Genomic DNA, 16993 nt, shown 5'->3' with positions numbered 1-16993 from the left:
GGTTGATAAATAAGGAATTTATGGTCGGAGGGTCAAAATTTTGATAATGGCCAATCTGAAATGATTTGTTATATTTTCCAAAGTTTACGTTGCAATTCATTAATTTTTCTACAACGTAGGTCTATACGTAAAAAAACACATTTTAAAAGTTATTTCATTGAAATCGGTTGATTTATAAGGATTTTGCGGTCGGAGGTTCAAAATTTGGAATTTTGCCTTTTTGAAATGATTCGTTATATTTTCCAAAGTCTACATTGCAGTTCAACCATATTCCTCAGAATGGTGCATCAAATAAGAACACACATTTCAAAAGTTATTTGATTTAAATCGGATGATAAATAAGGATTTTACGGTCGGTGGCTCAAATGTGGAAGTTGATTTTATTGATGCTATTTTAAAATGATTCGTTATATTTTCCAAAGCCTACGTTGTAATTTTATCTTCCACAGCATGGTGCGTCATATAACAACACACATTATGAAAGTTAATTGTCTGAAATCTGTTCATAAATAAGGATTTTACGGTCGGAGTGTCAAAATTTGGAATTTTTCCTCTTTGAAATGATTCGTTATATTTTCCAAAGTTTATGTCGCAATTCAATGATATTCCACCGCATGGTGCTTAACCTAAAAACATACTTTTTTTTAAGTTATTCGACGAAAATCGGTTGGTAAACAAGGATTTTACCGTCGGTGGGTCAAAATTTGGAAGAATATTGTATTGAAGCTATTTTGGATTGATTCGTAATATTTTCCCAAGTTTACGTCGATTTTCAATGATATTCAACAGCATGGTGCTTCACGTAAAACAGCAAATTTTAAAAGTTATTTGATTGAAATCGGTTGATAAATAAGGATTTTACGGTCGGAGGGTTAAAAAATTTAATTTTACCTTTTTGAAATGCTTCGATATTTTTTCCAAAGTTTACGTCGCAGTTCAATTGTAATCCACGGCATGGTGCTTCACGTACAAACAAACATATTAAAAGTTATTCGATTGATATCGATTGATAAATAAGGATTGTACGATCGTAGGGTCAAAATTTGGAATTATGACTTTTTAAATGATTCGTAATATTTTCCAAAAATTACGTTGCAGTACAATATTATTCCACAGCATAGTGCTTTAAGTAACAACATACATTTTAAAAGTTATTTGATTGAAGTCGGTTGATAAATAAGGAATTTATGGTCGGAGGGTCAAAATTTTGATAATGGCCTATCTGAAATGATTTGTTATATTTTCCAAAGTTTACGTTGCAATTCATTAATTTTTCTACAGCATAGTTCTATACGTAAAAAAACACATTTTAAAAGTTATTTCATTGAAATCGGTTGATTTATAAGGATTTTGCGGTCGGAGGTTCAAAATTTGGAATTTTGCCTTTTTGAAATGATTCGTTATATTTTCCAAAGTCTACATTGCAGTTCAACCATATTCCTCAGCATGGTGCATCAGATAAGAACACACATTTCAAAAGTTATTTGATTTAAATCGGATGATAAATAAGGATTTTACGGTCGGTGGCTCAAAATGTGGAAGTTGATTTTATTGATGCTATTTTAAAATGATTCGTTATATTTTCCAAAGCCTACGTTGTAATTCAATCATCTTCCACAGCATGGTGCGTCATATAACAACACACAGTATGAAAGTTAATTGATTGAAATCTGTTCATAAATAAGGATTTTACGGTCGGAGGGTCAAAGTTTGGAGGTTGATTTTATTTATGCTATTTTGAAATGATTCGTTTTATTTTCCAAACTCTACGTTACAATTCAATCGTACTCCACAGCATGGTGCGTCATATAAAAAAACACATTATAAAAGTTTTTCGATTGAAATGGGATGCTAAATAAGGATTTTAAGGTCAGTTGCTCAAATTTTGGAAGTTTGAGCAACTGACCTGAACTGAACTATTTATGGTAATTGGAAATGATTCGTTATATTTTCCAAAGTCTTCATTGAAATTCAATCATACTCCACAGCATCGTGCATTACATTCAAACACACATTTTTAAAGTTATTTGATTGAAATCAGATGATAAATAAGGATTTTACGGTCGGTGGTTCAAAATTTTGAAGTTGATTTTATTTATGCTTAATGAAAATGATTCGTTATATTTTCCAAATCTACATCGCAATTTAATCATATTCCACAGCATGGTGTTTCACATAAAAACACACATTTTAAAAGTTATTCGATTGAAATCAGATGATAAATGTGGATTTTACGGTCAGAGGGTTAAAATTTGGAGGTTGATTTTATTTATGCATTTGGAAATGATTCGCTTTTTTTTCAAACTCTACGTCACAATTAAATCAAATTCCACAGGTAATAACACACGATTTAAAAGTTATGCGATTGAAATCGGATGATAAATAAGGATTCTACGGTCGGAGGGTAAATCTTTTATTGTTGATTTTATTTATGCTATTTGGAAATGATTCGTTATATTTTCCAAAGTCTACATCGCAATTCAACATCTTCGCATCGTATTCCACAGCATGGTGCATTACATAAAAAAACACATTTTAAAAGTTATTCGATTGAAATCGGATGATAAATATGGGATTTTACGGTCGGAGGGTCAAAATTTAGAATTTGATTATATTTATGCTATTTGGAAATGATTCGTTAAATTATCCAAAGTCTCCATTGCAATTTAATCATATTCCACAGCATGGTGCTTCACATAAAAGACACATTTTTAAGGTTATTCGATTGAAATCAGATGCTAAATAAGGATTTTACGGTCAGTGGCTCAAACTTTGGAATTTGATTTTATTTATGCTATTTGGAAATGATTCGTTATATTTACCAAAGTCTACATTGCAATTCAATCATATTCCACAGCATGGTGCAACACATAAAAACAGACATTTTTATTTTTAATCAATGTAATTTTTTAATGGTCGCCCTAAATTTTTAATGTTCAATGTTCTAAAACAAACATCAACCTAGGAAAGCATAAGCTTGAAGAGGTGAACGAGGTCTCTTACCTGGGAAGCCGAATTACCAGCGATGGACGAAGCAAGAGAGAAATACACAGTAGAATAGCGCAGGCGAAGAGGGCTTTCTACAAAAAGAAGAATCTTTTTACAGCTGAAAATTACAGCTAATGATGTAATGTGGACAGAATAACTTTCTCCATGCATATTGCAATAATTATATTAACTATTAGAAATACATTATTTAAACTAGTATTATGTCAATGGCGGTGTGTTACGCATAGATGTAAGGAAACAATTCATCCGATGCTACATATGGAGTATGTTTCTCTATAGAAGCAAGGCTTTGTTGAGGAAAATCTGTGTTATAAATGCGATCTCACTTCGAAAAGCGAAAAAAATTAAAAATGACATTTGTAAATGAAAATCCTTGTTGTAAACGCGAATTCACAGCGACGGATGAGAAAATTAATAATTGATTTGTAAATGAAAATCCTTGATGTAAACGCGAATTCACTGCGGAGAGTGGAAAAATTATAAATGTGATTTGGAAATGAAAATCCTTTTTATAAACGCGAGTTCACTGCAAAGAACGAAAAAGTTTAAATGTATTATTTGGAAATTTAAATCCAAATATAAAATTAGGAAATACGGCGGCGGCCTTAATGCGGCTTGCGGTAATTGTGCAGATGTAGACTGATTTTTACATCTTTCACGGTAAGGCTTATTTCCCCATCTTTATCCATTGAGTTATGTTTATCCACATATTAATTACAATTTTATAAGCTTTGTACAAGAGTTTTTTACAGGATAAGAACATGACAATGATATAAATATTTGGTGCTGTAATTTTGTCTCAAGGGTCAAGTTATTAGATCAACTACCTTTTTACACTTACTCAGTAAAAATGCCGATGTGTTACCAGAAATTCGTAATGGAGATCAGGAGAGAAGAGGACCCTCTGGAAAACCTTAGATGGAAAACAGTGGAATATGACACAGAAAATTAAATATAATAAAAACATTATTTATTGGTATTAATATGTACACAGTACAAATAATATTAGCAACTCCGAAGTATAAGACTCGAGCGGTGTCCTTAACCCATTAATGCCCAGAAGATTTTTTTCAAAATATTTTAGTTTTTTTGCTTAAATTATGATTAGACATCAAATCTGGTGCGGAAAAAAATGTTTTTAAAAATCTCTAACATTTGCATAGTACTTAATCCTATACGTATCTTAAGATACGTCTGGGCACTTGTGGGGTCAAAAAAATTTACATTATCATTTAATTGTGTTAATGCACGTTTTTGCCACATAATTCATTACTAATGCCTTCATCAGTAGTCTTAATATAGTAATGAAGTAACTATAGTGAATTTGAATTTTTGTGCATCAAATAATATAATGTTGAGTACTATTGTAGTATTCTTGCGTGAACAATTTGCATTTGCACTTTGAAATTTTACAGCTTTTGATTTTTGAAATGCAGCTTTTTCTGGTAGGTTATATACATTATTGATTCTATTTTCACGAAGTGTTCAAGTGCCACACAAGCACCTTCCACTCAACTTTCTAAGCAGCTTTTCTGATGTGAATAGGTTGTCAAAAAGTATGTTTGTACCTAGTGGTAATTTACACTCATCCACGAGTCCTAAAACTACATCTCCTCCTTGACCAAGATCTGCTCTCTCCAATTTTGAAAGTCTTGATCGAAATCTCAAACAAAAGTTGAACTCATTGTAACCTATCCTTGCCATCATTTTTCCCATTATAATAAGTAACTGCCAAATGCAGAAACCATAAAATTTCTTCAAACTTGTTCCTTCGCATTGATGAAGAAACTATTCCGATGGTGCAGTCTGGAGATGACCTCCGATAAAGCCATTGACTAGGAAGACGGTGATAACCTGAGAGTAACGATATTCCTTTAAAAATAATACTTTATAATTGTCTTCGATTTGTGCGTACGAATGTACTAACATTTTTAACAATTGTTCAGAAAACTTGTCTTGAATTTTTGTTTTGACAGCGTTGATGGTAGAGCTATTTCAGATATGTTTCACCTCTGCTCATTCACGAAGGTACGTCTTCTCTTATCAGCGGTAAATGGGAGCCCCTATGATGTTTTCCTGACTCATATAGCAAGGGGTGTGCTACAAAAGTAACAAAAAGTCATTTACAAAAGAAACGGTAGAGAAATTTTTAAAGCACCGATTCCTCCTTATGTCAGGTGTATCCATCGGAGACTCGAATACAAAATACAAAGTTTTGGGTGACATAGCGGGTACATAGTTTCTTTACCAATGTTCAATAAAGTTACCTATTTCCTACTCTGATTTCCGGTTTGCAATCTGAATTTCATTGCCAGCGGAAAGTTTAACGAGAAACAAAGTTATCAATCCATTCCACCGTCGGCGATAATGAATACAAGTGATGCCACGACAGCGGCAGGTACGCATGGTGGGAAGGGGGCGCGCGCCCCCCTCTTACGTGGCCGCCTGCATTGTCTAACATTGCAGAACTACAATTGTAACTCCTTCACATCATAAGATGGCATTACCTTGTACATATACGTGTATAATAATTTTAAATAACTTTCCTAAACTTTGAATGTCACTTGATTAGTTTTTGTTACGATACAAGTATAGGTAGCTCAAGATATCTTTTGCGCCCCCCTTCAAATTTTTTTTCTGTTTCCGCTTCTGTGCCAGGATAGGCTACTTGATATAGCGAGCATTTTTGCCTCGAGAAATTCAATACGGATTCATTTCATGCTTCCAATGAAGGTAATTTATCACAATTCAAAAGAGGATACACCACAATTCTAACAAAATACCTGTTTTTGCTGTATTTACCTAATTGTTCAATATTATACTTCATGAAATGGCAGAAATATAAAATTGTCTTCAAGCTATCACATAATTAGGCTTATAAAATAATTATTTATTTATTTAATCAATAAATAAAATGAAACCTACCTACAAGTCAAAACTTGAATTTTTAGTGCCACAAGTGCCCAGACGTATCTTTAGATACGTCAAAACTTTACTGATTAGTTTTGTAATGAGATTGAAAGAAAAATAAATGTCTTTATACAGATAATATTCCTTAAACATTTAAGATAAAACAGGTAAAAACTGGATTCAGATAACTAAAATACTTTATACGAAAATTAAATTTTCACATGACCATAGCGTAGCGATTTCAGAGTAGTTCATGATCAGCCATGTGAAATTAAGCATAAAAATTGCAAATATAGGCTTAAATAATCTAAATCGCTTGTATACCATTTGAAGACTTCATTTTGTCATATTACATAAATAAATTGCGTAAACAACATACTTAAGAGTATTTAGGAATTTTTAAAGTATGACGTATCTAAAGATACGTCTGGGCATTAATGGCTTAATAGTGGAAGTGCTACGATTTTCATTGCTACACATTAGTTTAAATTGAAGACAGTTATGTTATGTTACTCCACACCTTTTCATTATTACAACATTCACCGGACAGCTAATAATGTAATGGGGACAGAATAGCTTTCTCCATGCATTTTGCAATAATTATATTTACTATAAAAAATACATAGTTATGTCAATATGGTAGTTACATACCTATATGAAGAGACAACTTATCAAATTTCGACATTATCATGCATGAAGAAAAACTCCAAAGTACTCATAGAAAATTAACATTCTATGAAATTCTCAATGGTAAACTTGCCTCTGGTTTTTACTATACACTTATGTGAACCACAGCCATCATAAGTTTTAAAAATCTTACAAAAAATATACACCTGAAATGATCATTCCTTGCATGTCTTTCAATCAAATTGATAGTCACTCTGGAATCATATACATTTTAAATAATAAATATTATTAGCTAATACTCTCCAGCTAAACATTCCCAAAAAAAGGTAGATCACTTAAAAACAACCAACTAGCCAGAAAGGTTTCTCGGGTTTTCCACCGGTTGATGTCGTCCATGTCTCCCGACGTTTCGATCTGCGACTTGCTGATCATCCTCAGGGGATCTTCCGAATTCGGAAGATCCCCTGAGGATGATCAGCAAGTCGCAGATCGAAACGTCGGGAGACATGGACGACATCAACCGGTGGAAAACCCGAGAAACCTTTCTGCAACTGATACGCCGGGAAAATCTAAGATCATACATAACCAACTAGCCACTTACAACAGGTACTCCAAAAATTATTATTTCCAGGGCAATGGTTTTCAATGGATATAATCTTTGTAAGATGGAATAATAAGCATTGCATAGAATAAATATATATTGCAATTTCTTGGCTAAAAAAATTACCCAACAATATGCATGGAAAAAGTAAATAGGCAAAATTCTATTAATTACAATTTTATAAGCTTTTATAAGCTTTTTTATTTCTTTTATTTTATAAGCTTTTATAACAAGAGTTTTTTTACAGGATTACAACATGACAATGATATAAATTAAACAAATTTATTTACAATTTAAATATCAACATATAATCTGTTCGACCTAATCTTTCACAATGGGACAGATAATAGACAGATAAAGACAGACTTTTTGCCAAATCTCCTTTCATAAATAGGAAATCACCACTTTAATTATAAGTTCATAGTTGCAGATGCATTTTAAATATCAGTTTCCAACAGTGAAAACAGATAATTAGATATATTAGAGGAGGAGACAAAATTGATAAATATAGTCCAAAACAAATTTTCTACTCAAAGATAATCTTTCAAAATCAATTTTCTGCTGAAGCACAGACATTTTGTGCATGCCTCAGATATTTCAAAAACTATACATGAACATCGTAATACTTATCAATAATAACAAATATGGCAATATTTAAATTCACCAGATACATTCATTTCAATGGAACAAACAGTAACGTTACTTAACATCATATTTCACAAAGACTTTCTTTAATGCATACCTATAATACAGTTCAATGATGCATGAGCAAAGAGTAATTTTCGAAATTTTTATAGTTCTATGAAAATGAATAAGCAGTAACTAACACATCTACATTTGAATAGATTACTGCCCAGAAAGATGAAAAATAGGTAAAATAAAAAAGGTGAAAAGGATAATGAAATTTTTGCATACATGAAAATGACCTGTTGAACAAAGGAGGCAGTGCAATAAACCACGTGGGTTTGTCTGGCTCTGCCTCCTTTGTTCTTTTGTTAAATAGAATTTAGGAAATTGAATTTAATTTGAAAGGAAATTTAATTTGAAGGAAAAGAACACTTCTTTGTAAGATTTAAAGATTCTTTTATAGTTAAATTATGATTTTAAAAATCACATCAATCTCAATTTGGCACCGCTGTCACAATAGATACTCAGCAATAAATTAATATCAGATAAGGCCCTCTCTTATATATGTAATTTTATCAATGCAATTTGACTCTAAAATGTTAAACACACAAATTATACTGTGATCCCAGATTTTTTTACATTAGGACATGGCCTCAGCATTTTTTTAGATCAATATTCACAACATACAAAAATATTAATTCCCTGTAAGCATTCATGAGCTTTAGGCATGTTTCTTTGCTAGCAACGGCAATCAAATCAACGCTCTAAGTGACTGCCGTATAGTGATGAATGCCAGGGCTTCGTTGGCAAATTCGCAGGTATGCACTTAAAAATTAGTAAAACAAAAGCCTAATATATGCATTTTCTGAAGGTAATTATTTTTTTCAGGTGCCCTCAATACTTACAGGTATGTTAAACCATGACAGATACTAAAAAATAGTTACAAAAGCTACATGAAGCAGAAAAAAGTAAAAGTGTAAAAAAACTCAGCCAATAGATTGGCCAGATGGCACTGTTTTAATGGATAAAAAGCACAAATGATTTCAGAATGAGACGTGGATCAATTTCATATCATAATTGAATCAGACAAAGAATGCAAATATGCAAATATTTACAATCAATAGCATTTCGGTTACGCATTGTTTTGAGATAATGCTCATCCCACTTGCCTGACTCCGATGAAAATTGTGCATATGCACGCTAGGGAATCAATGCCCCTGCATCTTAAACTGGATTTTTACACATGTTTGATCATAGAGGCATAACTCAAGTGGACATTTTAATAATAACTGCCAAACATTAGGAATATTTTTCAACATAAATCAACATAAATATGTAAAAACCTTTATATGCTCAAAACAGTCACTAACACAATCACGTCATGAGCTTAAGAATATACTTGAAATAAAAATTATGTTTGAAATTACATTTATGCTCACAAAATTTACTCCTATGCTGCAATAGGCTAGTTTCCTTCATCAAGGAAAACGAAAGGCATTGATTGCAAATCGTTACCCACCATTAGTGTATTCATAATACACAAATTATTCGGTTTTTGAAATCCCAGTTTAGACAAATGTTAAGGCTCCCGGATACCTAGTCCAAAAACTACGCTGCAGACGTCTGGGCAGATTCGTCTGACGCCTCTGTTATTCTATGCACATAACATTTGAATGCATATTTACGAAGAAGAAAGATCGATGTTTGAAAAGATCATCGTAATTTTTCATTTCTCGTTTTTCACGCTGCAATATTGACCACGGAAAAACACGAAATTCGGTAAAATTGGCTGTCTGCTACGGCGTGTATAATGACGGAACCCAAAATTTTTTACAGTCTTTATAAACTTTAATCTTTTATCTTCACATTAATCCATACCATTTTAATGTAGTCCTCATAGAAGCGGCAGTAAATCAATCTATGCGAACCTTTGCACGCTATTTTTGCGCTCTCCACGGCGGCGACATTCTCCCGTTCACATCGCTGTCAGCCACTGAGCGAGTCTCATCGTGGCAGTGGAAGGGGACAACGCTTGCATGGAGTCTCTTGCCTTCAGTTCGCCGGCAGCCGCCGAGCTGCCGGGTATGGCGGGAGAGGATGTTGTGTCATTGCTCTTTGCCGCGTGAGGGTCGCTCTTGTATGTGTGATGCGTGCTTCGGAGCCGAATTTTGATCTTGTCCCACAACACGCTCAAGGACATGAATTGTTTCACGGTAGGAGCGCAGAACGCCACGTACTATTTAACAGTACATGACCTTATTTCCAAAATACTGTCTTACCATGATGATTTTTCCCTGAATTTTTTGTTCCGATGTAATCACAAAAAAAAACATATCAATACAACCAAGATGCATTTCCCACATTGCATGCGAGGAGATATACTTCGTACATTTGCTATCGGTAATGCCGGTTTATTCTCAGCGAGGAGGATTGCTACAAATGACCCTGGTCAGTTTATATCCGCTTCAGTACTGCATTTTACCCTGATACATCAGTTCATTTCGAGATTAAAAGTTTCCTCTCATCGGTGCAATCTTCCTTGCCATAATTTTATACGAAAAATAAGATCATTTACATTAATTCTGCTAAAAATGAAAGATTAGCTTTATATTTATGAGTCTCGAATGTTTATTTTTAAGAAATTCATTAGTTTAAATGCCTAAAATTATGCAAAAATTATAATTCTTGATAGCTCGAGTCACGTCATAGATTACGCATCGTGTACCAGCGTGCAGATTTACATCCGTGTGTTCTATCACCGAAATTTTCAATTTTTTGTAATTGAAGTTTTTTATAACGTGCAAGTCAAGAACTCATGGACAACTTGTACTATGCATGATGCATGGAAACATGTTTGCTTAATTCATAAAAAACTTGCTAATTCTTAATTGTTAATTGTAATAAAAAATGCTAATTCTGCGGTGCATGCATTTGTCAATTGCCAGGAAAATATGTAAGACATCGGTCTCTTACAACCCACGCTTGCACTCTACGGTCCCTAAAATAGAATTTTTCTTGGCTTCTTTTTTGTCTATTTGATCAATTGAGACGGAAACTTAGATGAGTAAGTTATAATGCAAAAGATATGGCAGCATTTTCGAATTCGTAATTCCTACATACAGGGTAATGGTCTAATTTTTCTGTGGAATGAGTGTCGTTTTTTGGAAATTTAAAAATAGATAAGATATTTTAGGACTAGTTTTGGGTCTCTCATTATTTTAAACTTAAACAGAATATCATATCGCACACTATTTAATTGATTCAGGGATCCATAATTTTTTAAAGAGGTAACAGGATGCACGAATGAGGAGAGGATTCCGTACTCGCGTCATCGCAATCCACGCAACACCGCATATTTTGATATTTTGCAGCATAAAAATGAGATAATTTGATTCTCATCTTCCCACTGTCCTATTCGTCTCTCGTCAATCCTTAGACCCTTGGTTATTACTACTATTGGAAACTAATGAACCGCTCCTTCACATCACTGGGCCTTAGGTCGTAGGCGGCGGAAGACTGACTTGATGTTTGTGTGTTCATTGATGTTGCCACTTGGTCTTCCACCTCTGGCAGCCCTTCCTTACTCTAGAATTTTATTTATACGCTATTATTATTAATAAAACATGTGCACCTTCCCATACACAATTTCGTCGATTTACCTGCGAAGCCAATATTTGCAGTAAATACGCCGCAAAAAGCATCTTTTTTAACGCTATATTTTTTTTACTCACGTCTCGAACTGAAAGCTTTGGTTGAATAAGTAATCGTCTCCAGAATCTCCCGAAGAACAAAGGACCATATTCACCAATAAAATAACTTTTTAACAATTTTATCAATTTACTTTTCATGCGTGAATACATTATGTGAACATTCACGCCCATTCTAACATTGGCAACAACGTCCTCCAACGATACACCGCCTGAAAATAGCCAAAATGATTGAGTCCGTCGTGCATTGATACTTATTAGTCAATTTATCTGTAGCATTTTATAAAAGTAAAATAGTAAAAAAATTATAAAATTAATTTTTTGCGATAGATATGTTATGCTTCGTTAGTTTTTACCAGAAAGACTTATGCCGGGAATTGCATTTGAAAAGGGATTTAAAAGTTTTCTTTACAGAGTAGCGCCATGCAAATTGCATTAACATATGAAAAAATATGATATAAAAGTGAAAAGCATAGAAAAGAAAGCATATTTTTTTCATGAAGAAAGCATTGGTGAAGTGGTATAGCACCCTTGTCCGAAACTTATTTTATTGCTGGCACTGATAACTCAACATTTTTATATATCTAACAGCGAGCATCATTGTAATATATGGTAATGAACATATTGATAATATTAACAGTGACTCCAGAGATGCTACAAATACAGATCTAGAAGATACTCCGCAAACCAACAAAACAAAATCTGACGCAGAAATTGCCCATTTGGTGCTGGTAGAATTAATGCCACCTCCCATCCAACATAAATATTGTGGTGGATATATGTTATGGTAGAGAGAAAATTTAACTTCAAAAGTAGCTTCAGTATTCATTGGGAAGCTGAGTAAGACAACGGTAAATCCGGTAAGCGGTATGGATTCTGGTTGTAGAGTTTGAGGAACGACCCACCGACTTAGTAGCAGTTCAAGTCTACAAGTCCGCTATCATTCGTATGGAGATAGAAGTAGACGAGGTAATAATAAGTGAAATGCCTGGTTTAAAAAAACCAAGTAATGATGGGGAAGTATAACGCCTCAGTCGGGGAGGGAGGAAGGGCTGGGAAATAGGAGATTTTGGGTTAGGAAACGCGAAACGAGCGGGAAGAGAAATTAAAAAAAATACTGTAGGAGAAACAAGTTATTCGTCACAAAGACCTAGTCCAATTATCCTAAAGTGCAAAAGTCCACCAGGAAGAGTCCAAGGGATACGGAGATACATCAGAAAGACCACATAATAGTAAAACAGATGTAAAGGAATGGCGAAAAATATATCGCATTCTCCCTAAGGTGAACGAAACGAAACGTAATATTCAAAAGACTCGTAAAATAATAATGGTGAGGAAAAAGAACGTTGAAACTTCAATGGGAATGTGAGGATAGATTACTAGAAACCTCTGGAGATTCGTATGACAAAGAAAACTTGGATAACGAAGGAAATTAAAAAAGAAATGGCGGTGATAAGGAAGTGGAAGAACGTAGACACAGTGCAGTGAAAATTCTAAGTAAAAATAATCATCTATTACGGTGGGAAACTAAGAAGGGAGAAAGAATTGGTGGAAAACAAGGAGAGACACTGCGAGGAAATGGAAAAGATTCAGAAGTAACGAGAGGTAAACGCGTTGTACGTCAAGGTGAAGTCGCTATCTGGCGGCAAAAGAGGACAAGCCATGTCAAAAATTAATGCTAAAAATGGAAGAATGCTAACTGAGCAAATCGAAGTTCAGAGTAGATGGATGGGGAAAGAGAAGGATCTGCATGGCATCGGAAATAGGCAGGAAAGATTTAACATGTAGAAGAAGCAGTGGTGTGGCATAATCTTGAGCCAAGGAAGAGGCCGCTTCTAAGACATGGAAATCAAGGGAGCTCTCCCTGATATGACCTTCGTCTCCCTGATTTCGCGACAATGGAAAATAAGGCAAAGTGGTAATGAGAATATTAAAGAGAAGAATAGAGAAAAGGACTATCGATTACTTGGGCGAAGATCAGTTTGTATTCAGAAAAGGTAAGTAAAGATGTTGTTGAAGTTTATTCGGGATTGCCACCGGATAAGGTTCTCCATCTCTGCCGACGTTTCGATGGCCGGGTCGTCCATCGTCATCAAGCCCTGATGACGATGGACGACTCGGCCATCGAAACGTCGGCAGAGATGGAGAACCTTATCCGGTGGCAATCCCGAATAAACTTCAACAACATCATACGCCGGGAAAACCTCAGATCTTTCTTCGGTATGTAAAGATGCTATTCCGGTTATGAGGTCGCTCGTGAAGAGGAACCTAAGCTATAATCAGGTTGTGTTTGCCTTATTCGTGGATTTTGAAAAAGTATTTCATAGAGTGGACTGGACAAAATTATGGATATTCTCAAGAAAATAGGCGTCAATTGGAGGGATAGGCGACTCATTTGTAATCTTCATTTGGCCAATACTGCGCAAGTGAAGGTAGCGGACGGAGAAACTGGGAGGGCAAGCTTTGGCCGAGGAGTAAGGCAAGACTGTTCACTATCTCCATTGTTTTCTGGAGTATATGCTGAGGTGATGGCAAGAGAAGCGTGGGATGAGGTGGGAACTGAAGTAAAAGTGGGAGGAATGATGTAAAATCAATAAGGTTCACGGACGATCAGGCGTTGATTAGCCAGTCAGCGAGAGGGCTGAAGAGTATAGTGGATGCATTACACAAGAAATGCGATGAATATGGCATGAGGATTACTCACAAGAAGACTAAAGTCATAATTAAGTTAACCAAATTTCCAGGAAATATAAAATTATCCACGCAACACTTTACTCCCTCCGAAGTAAATGTTACCATTGAGTAAGAATATATACTTACTCTATGATGTTACCCAAAATTTATTAAAACAATTAATAATGTATACAAGAATTGCCATGAGAAAAAATTCCCCTGGACCGGGAATCGAACCACGGACCTTTGGCTTTCCGGGCCACTGCGCAGACCACTACGCTATCCAGGTTCTTTAATTCTCATGGCAATTATACCGAGGCTCATGGTACTAGGTAATGGTAATGTGTTTTTAATGATGATTCCACGGATAAATAAAAATAAATTGGTCAATTTATTATTTATGCGGTTCGTAAAGATTCACGAGCTACGATTGAGACACAAGATAAAAGTAAATGGACAAGAACGGAGAAAGTGAAGCGGACGGAGACGAAGAAGACGACGAAGTGTAGGACATAGCAAGGGAGGAGAGGAAACTGTGTTACAGGAAAGAATGTTGGGTAAGTGAGAGATAGAAAGGAAATAAGAGATTAGATGGAAAGGAATTTCATAGTGAATAGAAGAGGAAATCCATGATAGGAGGAAGTACAGCCAGAATGTTTAGTAAATACTCATTACAAACCTACCTTAATCGGTAGGTTACTTTAGTAATTATATATAAATTTTGACACATTTTTGTACGGATTATATTTATGAAATTTTTATAAGTGCTTAAAATACCATAGCATGCGTCTTCGTCATCCCTAACGTCCAGTTGCAGCCTTCAGGAAGAAGAAATTTCCTCCCGAGATTCTACACTTGCTGATTACTGTGAAATCCGATAAGGAAATATTTATCTGAAGCGAAGATCAAAAGTTTCTTTGAAATCCAGAGGAAACAGAATACTCCACGAAATATACGAAATAATATATAAACTCATTGTATATTTTTCTTTTGTACTCCACGTGGATTTAAGAAAAAAATTAGATGGACAAGGCTTTATGGGAAAACCTCATGGACGAGAAGTTAAAAACATTTTACCTTCTTCCAGAAATACTTAAATTGGAAAAACTAAGAAATTAATATTTTTATGTATCGGGAGTTACGTTTTTCATTGAAAACGAAATCTCTAAAACATTTTGACGGGTTGAAACACCATGAAGAACAAACGATATTCTCAAAAATGTCAAGGAATAATAAAACTGTACCTTTCAATTCTTACTTGCCGGATTTTCTCGCTACTACATGAGATTGCTTTAATTAGTAACCAAATCAATTATTCAAAAATTTTTTAATCCTTCCGGGTTTTTGGAGACGAAATCTCACCAATCTCTGTGCTGTACACTTCCATAAATAATATCCATTTCCCAGTCTCGAAGACCACCGTGTTGCCTTGAGATTCGTCTACTTCCATGCGGCGCAGAGGCTGAGCACGGTGACACTCAGCTGTTCAACAGTCGCAAACCCGAGCGAGAAGGTTCCCAAAATTTCAGTCATCTAAACCCCATCCCCTCCACATCGCCTCCCCTCCCTTCCCTAAGCACTGCTCCCCTATGTTCCCTGCCTCGAGTCCAAGGCCACTTGCTTGTCGGCTAGGCTCGCTAGCCACTACGCCGATTTTTGAGGGGTGGGGGGAAAGATCCACAACTCGAAAGTGGCCGATGTACCCGGGAGCCTTAATGGTCAATTTTAACCTCATTTGATAAAGGCCAGATTGGCGCCCATGCGATTCCAGTCCACGTGACGTCACAGGGACCTAGTTTCTATAGGAGAAGATAGGAGTTATAGATCGTCTGAGGCTACCAATGCATGCATGAGACACAGAGCTCAGAGAAACGTGTCTTAATAATCACCTATTAAAACTGGCTAAGGTCGGAAAGTTTTCTTCGTTTGATAAGGTATTAATAAACCTTTTTTAAGCCAAGCGCTACAAGCCAGCAAGGTACTCAGCTACCCGCTAGCATCCTGAGTCCTATCAGCGCTCAGAGCCTCGATCAAGGTCACCTCACAAGGCGGGAGGGGGAACCAGAAATGCGTCGCACGTCCTTTTTCCCATCATTCCTACTTACGCGTCGCGTTTTCGCGTGCTTGAAAATTTTCACTTTTCATTTAATCGCGAAAAATAGATATCGTCATTTAAAAATGTAAAAGCGTGAAATACGTACTCCAGGAGTAATAATCTTTCGATTTAGGCAATAAAATAGTAATAGGAAGCCACCCTATTGATTAAGTGGCAGTGTGTTTATTTTCTGATCAAATCGAGTATTCCAGTGAAATCAGCAATATCAATTGAAATATATAAACATGAATTGATACCACCAATAAAACTGATATGACTAACTGCACACTATAATAAGTTATTACGGAGGTGGAATTCTTTACAGATGATAATGTGAAAACATTCCTTTCACACCAAGCATTCCGACGAGGGGGTCTTGAAAGCTCGAGACCTGCTCGGCTTCACTTCATCTCCCTAACTTCATCTTTCACCATGCCATCCTTCCAATGGCGTGTGTTCATCGATCACATTCATGCATGACGACAATGATTTTAATGTATTTAGTGGCTAAGCAACATCTTCCTGCTGCCCCTGCCTGAAGACACAAGCGTGGATATTGTTTATTGCCCACGGAGGCCACCTCCATCTCATCGAGGCCACCTCATCTGCTGGGTGGCAGGCTCCGCATTTGCCACGACACCTTCCCACCACAGACTGACCATCCTGTGTGAGGAGAATCAAACACTTATTTCCATGTGCTTTTTACAAGTAGGCGTGCCAACCCTCCCCTATTTATATCTTTCA

Source organism: Ischnura elegans, chromosome 2, assembly GCF_921293095.1.
Source record: "Ischnura elegans chromosome 2, ioIscEleg1.1, whole genome shotgun sequence".
Taxonomy (NCBI): Eukaryota; Metazoa; Arthropoda; class Insecta; order Odonata; family Coenagrionidae; genus Ischnura; species Ischnura elegans.
This window is presented reverse-complemented; position numbering follows the sequence as displayed.